This window comes from Grus americana, chromosome 1, assembly GCF_028858705.1.
Source record: "Grus americana isolate bGruAme1 chromosome 1, bGruAme1.mat, whole genome shotgun sequence".
NCBI lineage: Eukaryota > Metazoa > Chordata > Aves > Gruiformes > Gruidae > Grus > Grus americana.
Window position 1 is genome coordinate 131277574 of NC_072852.1, and position 7111 is coordinate 131284684.

Consider the following 7111-nt stretch of genomic DNA (forward strand, 5'->3'; position numbering starts at 1 on the left):
TGGTTGGAGTTCTTGGGTAACTGTGAGGTCAGGGCTTGAGGAGGCTACTTCATGTGCTGTTCTTACCAGTTAAGTAAACTGGAAGGAAATTGGCTGTTGCACTTATCAAATGATGCAGATATGACTTATCTGGCCATGAGCAGCATACGCACACTGTTTATATTGCGAATGAGCCTTTGGGTTTGACTCAGCTTTAATTTTATGCACTAGTCTTTTCTATCTTTAATGCACAGGCTTAAAAAGTAATTTGGGCGATACTTGTAGTTTACGTCAGTATAGCGTATGGTAAACATGTACCCTGCACCGTGCAAATTTTAACCATGATACTGAGAATGGAAGAGGAACTATAATACTTCAGAAAGTATTCCTTTTATTTATTGTAGTTAAACTTTTGTAGAGTCAGCCCAGACCTGTATTGCAGGAGAGAGTCCTAAAATATTTCCCTTAAAAAGAATTTCTGAGCCTGACTATACATGTGATATTAATGTAAAATAGTCTTAAATAAATATACATGTCAGGACAGAAGAGACCAAAGGAATGAGAGTAGAGAAAGATGATGGTGAATTCATAACGAACAGCAAGGTAGATCTAATATAGAAAAGTAAAAAATGGTCAGATTATTTGTTGGTTTTAATTATGCATTGATAAGGACCTTGGTTGGAACACATCTCTAATAAGCCTGTGTTATACAATGCTTTCATAGGAGCTAGGCCATTAAAATGATTAAGGGACTGGAGCATCGGGTGTACGAGGAGAGGATGAGAGCTGAGACTGCTCAGCCCAGAAAGGAGAGGGCTCAGGGGGGATCTTATCCTTGTGTAAAAATACCCAATGAGGGCAAGTAAAGACAGCATAGCCAAACTCTTTTCAGTGGTGTTCAGTGATAGGATGAGAGGCAGTGGCACAAACTGGGAAATTCAATTTAAAAGTAAGAAAAAAGTTTACTGTTTGTTCAAATAGCAGAACAGGTTTCCCAGAGAGATTGTGGAGTCTCCATCTTTGGAGATACTCAAAACCCAACTGGACACAGCCCTGAGCAACCTCCTGTAGCTGACCCTGCTCTGAGCAGGAGGCTTGGACTAGATGATCTGCAGAGGTACCTTCCAACTGAAACGATTCTATGATTTTTAAGCCAGTTTTTCCATCAAACATAAAGTGCATAGAAAATTATAGTGAACAGCAGGGTATCCTATATGGTCTTTAGTTCCAAGGACATTTTAATCAATCTGTCATTCACATAGGGAATGGAGGTCCAGAATACAGGGCCCCTCAAAGATTCAGGATATCCAAATGTCAGGTCATTGCAGGGTAAGACCTCAGAAAAGCTGTGATGCCATTGAAAGGCAAATGGCTAGATGTTTTGTGAAGACCTGTATCTTAACTTCTTGACTGGTTGGCCATTCACCCTGTCTGCATGTAACCATTCACCTTTATCCCCTTGTTCTTTACTGCTCAGGAGCCAGATAGCAGCAGCTTTTGAGTCATTAGAGAGACATTTTGCCCTGATGCAGCCATCACCTAAATGTTGTCCCCAGCCACTATGGTTCCACTAGAAGCACCCTGGTATGATCAGGAACAGGGTAACTCCCATCGATGGAGCTGCCAGAAAGGAAGCCATGTTTACAACTGATATTCACAGCCCTTTCTGCTCCCACAGCTAACGGAGGAGTCGGAGGGCAGAACGCACTTGAAAACTGCAGATAAAATAGGTATGCTTGCATCATAACAACATAGGTTAACCTTTTTGCACAAACGTTTTTGTAACTTGCACTTTTTGGAGTGGAGTAGGCAAATGGTAAAAATACATTGTAACCAATAGGATTTCTAACCTTAATTAGTAATGAGGTTGGGTCAGATTTGATACACCAGAGACAGAATATAGCTTGTATGTAAAAGTTTATAGCTCAGTTGTTCGCAGTCCTGTGAACAGAACCCTTTCCGACTGTAATTTTACCTGTGATCCAGCGTTTCTTTATATTTTTCTGTAGACCTTGTTTTAGCGTCACTCGGCAGTAGGTACCATGCTGTGTCTGACTTTGCCTTCACAAAAGCAAATGAAGCCGGTGGCTTTTGCTGAATGTCCTCTTAAAATTATAGTCGTACTTAGCAGTCACAGAGTTAGTTCTAAAGATACGTGCTGGTAATTTCTTACTTGGACACCTAATTATCACATTTGCTGTTACGATGTTATGATCAGGTTCCATCTAGGTAATCTTAAAAAGTTAGTGTGTCCTTCAAGTCATGAAAAACTGGTACGGCTGTAAGTCAGTATGCCTGATAATGTTTGCATCCATCTCATGAATAATTTATGTGTGAATAAATTGTAAAAATTAGTAAAGAGTTTTTTTCAGTCACAGTTCCTTCCTATTTATTTTGTGTCTTATTTAGTTCCCTTTCCAGGTATCGGCAACGTGCTGAGCAGACACCAGTGTGCTGAGTAACACTGCCAGATTTCTCAAGCTCTAGCTTCTCTATTGCTGACAGCCCTAGGTTATAATCATAGAATCACAGGATGGCTTGGGTTAGAAGGGACCGTAAAGATCATCTAGTTCCAACCCCCGTGCCATGGGCAGGGACACCCTCCACTAGACCAGGTTGCCCAAAGCCCCATCCAACCTGGCCTTGAACACTTCCAGGGATGGGGCATCCACAACCTCTCTGGGCAAACTGTTCCAGTGCCTCACCACCCTCACAGTGAAGAAAGATGCTAAGTTGAGGGCCATCAACTTTGTGTTGACTGGTTTGAAGGCCTTTAGGTAAAGATGTGTTTGCTTCTTGATCTAGTATGAAATTTGAGTTATTTTATCATCCAGTTACATTATCATATTTCCTTTAACAGTAGCAATTTTTCAGTCTTGATGAACCTATCAACCGGTGATGAGTGGTCATTTTGAGTTGAATCAAGGTTACTCCACTGTACAGTAAACATCCTGAGTCTGCTGAAGTGATCTGTTCATGTTTTTCCTGTGCAGCCACAATGATGGAGGGAAATTAGAGGCTGAGTAGGAAAGGAAGTGTGTGTGGGGTGTTCTCATTTCTCCAAGAATAGTCTTCTGTTAATATATTTTTGTGGAAATTCTATGAATAATTTTTTTGTCTCCCAGCTTCTGTTTGAAGCTTGTCTATAAAAAAAAATCCAAGGACCTAAAGTCTTCTGTAACTTTTTCTATTTTAGTTATTAATACTGCATATGCACCAATACTTACCTGCAGTCATTTGATTAAAAATGAATGACTAAGGAGGATTAACAAGATTACTTGTAACAATGGTAAAAAGGTTTACTTTGTAACTGTAGTAGCTGCTAAGTTACTGAAAGGAAGAGTTGGAAAAAACATCATTTCATTGTAGCTGGCCGTGGTCCACCTTTGAAACTAACTTACACGCGAAGCAGGAGTTTGGTGTAGTTAAATACAAAAACTTGCAGATGTGATTCTGATGCAGTGCTTGTAATACTACTATTCACTAAACCATTTGTGATTTCCAGGAAAAATTAATTACCTTTATTAGTAACATTCCAGCTATTAATCCAAGCAACCCATGATATATGTCAAAGACTACATGCATTTTAAAAAAGATGTGGATTTCAAAAGAACCCAAACACCTAAGTATTTAGTATTCTTGTTTTCATACTGCTTGTATCACCACAAAGACTGTCCCTGACAGAACTGGAGAGGAGAGAGAGCTTTGTTGTATGTTAGCAGCAAGAGGTTTTAGCAAAAGCGTATTTCCATCAGTAGCTGAAAAAGGGGTGGTGGAATAAATGCTTCTGTTTTCCATGTGACAAAACCAGCAAAATGTGTTTGTAGTTCATGAGGATTAAATAAAGCAGTTTTCAGTCTACAAAGAACTCTGTGAGGTTTAAATTGTGAACTTTTGCTGGGATAGCTTTGCCAGGAAGGTCAGTTCCTGCATTAGAATTAATTTACTCAGGAAGAAAGGAGTGTGGCATAAAGCATGTCGACCAAAGCGGTGTTTTGTGGTATAAGCTACAACTGTACTAGGACCATTTTTCATGCATTATTTGCGACAGTTACACTGAAAAGGTATCCTTGTAAAAATATGTCCTAAAGTGAAGGAAGTATGAGGGATAAGCAGTCATTCAATTGATACTGTTTAATCTGCAGGTCCAGATAACCCTGGAGTCTTAAAAGTGAATGTAACAAAGGAAAGGCTGTCAGACCAAAAGTCTGTTAGACCTCATAAGCTGTTTCTGGACAGTAATCAGTAGACAATGCCTAGTGAGAAGTTACAAGTATAGGGAAAATGTAGAGTGGTACATGCCTCAAAATACAGTCCTGCCTGTTTTTGTCAGCAGAGGAGGTGGCTGGTCCATTTGCAGTAATAAATGTAAATCTCAAAAGGCTTGAGCCATTTCAGAAAGAGTGATATCAGGGCTGGTTCCCATTTGAGCAGGATGAGTCAGGTACTAATAAGCCAGCCCATCATGTTAAAGTCAGTCCTCAGCAAAATACTGGAAAACACAGGATTTCTTTGCTAAAGAGTAAAAGGACAGGAATATAATTAATACCGGTAAGCGTGGCTTAAGGAAAAAAGATCTTGGCAAACATACCAAGCTTCATTACTCGAGTAGGAGAGAAGCTTCAGCAAAAAATTAATCATGTAGATGGTGTAGACTTTGGTAACGTGCTTCATACTACACACCAGTGAGTCTCACTTAGTTTCAGTATAGTACCTTAAATGGCTTAAAAGCTGATGGACTGACAGATTCGAAGAAATAAGTAGCGTTACAACAATAACCAAACAGCTGAGTGTTCGTGGAAGTGGAGCCTTAGTTACAGTATCTGGCCCAACACTTGCGTCCGTGGTCTAGAAGTCATCACGGTATTGCCACTGATTTTATTTGTGGCTGCGACAAAGATGCTGGGGTGAGTTAAAGTACGGATGATGAGGAAAAGACAATGATGGAGAACAGTCACATGGACTGGATTGCTTTGTAAATGGAACCACTTAAATAGATTATGTCTTAATGTGTCCACATGCAAAATTGTGTACCTAGGATTAATGAATGCAAATTGTGTACCTAGATGATATTACTGAATCCTGGAAACCAGAGACTTCAGAAGAGATTGAGGAGGTGCAATCACAAGATACTTTGAAAAGAGTCTGGTGTACCCATCAGACAGAAAGGGCTGTTTGGGGGTGCTAACACTGGAGTAGACAGAAATAAAGAGAGTTTGTGTCTGCTGGGTCCCCTTCTTTAAATAGATGAAAAACTGGAGAGGCCACAGAGGATCATAAAAGGATTCAGAGGCTTAAAAAGTCTGGCTGTTTAATAACAATAGGAACAAAAAAATAGATACATGAATTGTATAGTGCTTTCCTGGTAATGCAAAGTCATTTTAGTCTAGAGAAAGACACAACTGAAATTGATAGCCAGAAGTTTAAACGAGATGGATTAAATTTAAAAATTCAGACTTGACTGTCCAAATGGTAAAAGGTGATCAACCATGAGCAAAACACAAGGGGCAGGATGGGTTCTCCTCCCCTTGATGCCTTCAGCTGAAATTTAATGGCTTGTTCTCCAGGTGGCTCTGTTAGTTACCTGCCTCATTAAGGATGGGATAAAACCAGCACAGAACTCCAGGACAGTCACCTGCCATATCCCCTAGCTTCAGCAACTAGCAGTCCTGGATTTGCTGCATGACCTTCTCCCACCAGGCAGTATCCTTACCAACGGAGCTTGAGCACCAGCTGAATGCTGCAGCTTGGTGTGCTGCCCATCACCCTCCCTTGGGAGGCTGTGAAAAGGCTTTGACCCATCCATCCACACTTTTGCAATCACCTCTGGTCTTCAGGGTGCTCCTTGGAGAGACCTGAAGAGAGAACTGGCTTGGCATTGGTGGGAAGCTTCACGTAGCTTCTGGGAAATGAGGCTTGGAAGGCACAACCTGGGCTTGGAAGGTGTCCACAGCGCCTGGGTTTCGGGTAGCATCTGGCCTGATGCTTGTCAGAACAAACGGCTGGGCCACTGAGACAGGCACCTTCCAGCCCATTGGTATACAGCATGAAGCCACCAACTCGCTTCAACCCATGGAGCTTGTGTATTAGTACACAAAATTCTTTTGAAGAAACTGCCATTAAAAATGCTTATCAAAAAAACCCAAAAGTCTTTCAAAGAAGGTTTTCATGGCATTAGAAAACATTTTCCCAAGTCCCAATGTAGACGTTGCTGAGATCTGTGTAACGCTGAAAAATAAGGTATTAGAGGAAAATTTATGAAAGAAGCATGGCAACATGTTCATGTGGAGGAAGTTCATCATGATAAGGCTGGGATATTGAATAGCAAAGGAGTGGGAAATACACAGGCTGAATAGTGAAACGTGATCTGAGAATATCCTATTTGTCAGTGTTGCTTGGGGTCTGGAAAATGGATTTGGATTTAGACAGACCATCTAATGGTTCCTACTTCTGAAAAAAGAGTAATTAAAAAATGAGTTCAGATATAGCAGCCTGACAACCAACTGACATGGTTTTTATTCTAGTAGTATTGTGCATCTTAGAGATCTGTGTGCAATGTAAAGACCCCCCTGGCTGGTTGGACCCAGAAGTGGAATGCAAAGGGCTCATGATCGGTTTGCCCATGCTGTGCTATGTGAGATAGTTGTGGAGAAAGATCAGAGGAGGGTCCAGCTATTGACAGTCTTTCTTACGGTGGTGGTATCCACAGTCAGTAAGTTTTAACTGACCTAATAGGTTTAAATTGGTGAATACGTTGCAAGGCCAATATGAAATCTCTACAGCTGTGTATCTCTCTTGGATAAGCTCTCTATTTAAAAATACTAGCAATATGTGCACTATAGTGTCACTTATTTTGAAGCTGTCTGACATTTTGTTATACAGGTTTTTAGTTTGCCAGCTTTCACAAGTCTGAAATTTTCCATAAGGGGTGTTGGCCTCAAACTGAGTTTTTTGGGAAGTTTCCAGACACAGCTTTTTCAGCTGCCTGAGATCAAAATGCATTTTTTTCCCCCCCGTGTTTAAAAAAAAAAAAATTAATTGAAAGGTTACAGGAAGAATAAAATTCTGAAAAAAGATATTTAAACGGCAGGGTGGTCCTTGTGTTGAGCAGGGGTCCCTGGCATCCTGAGCT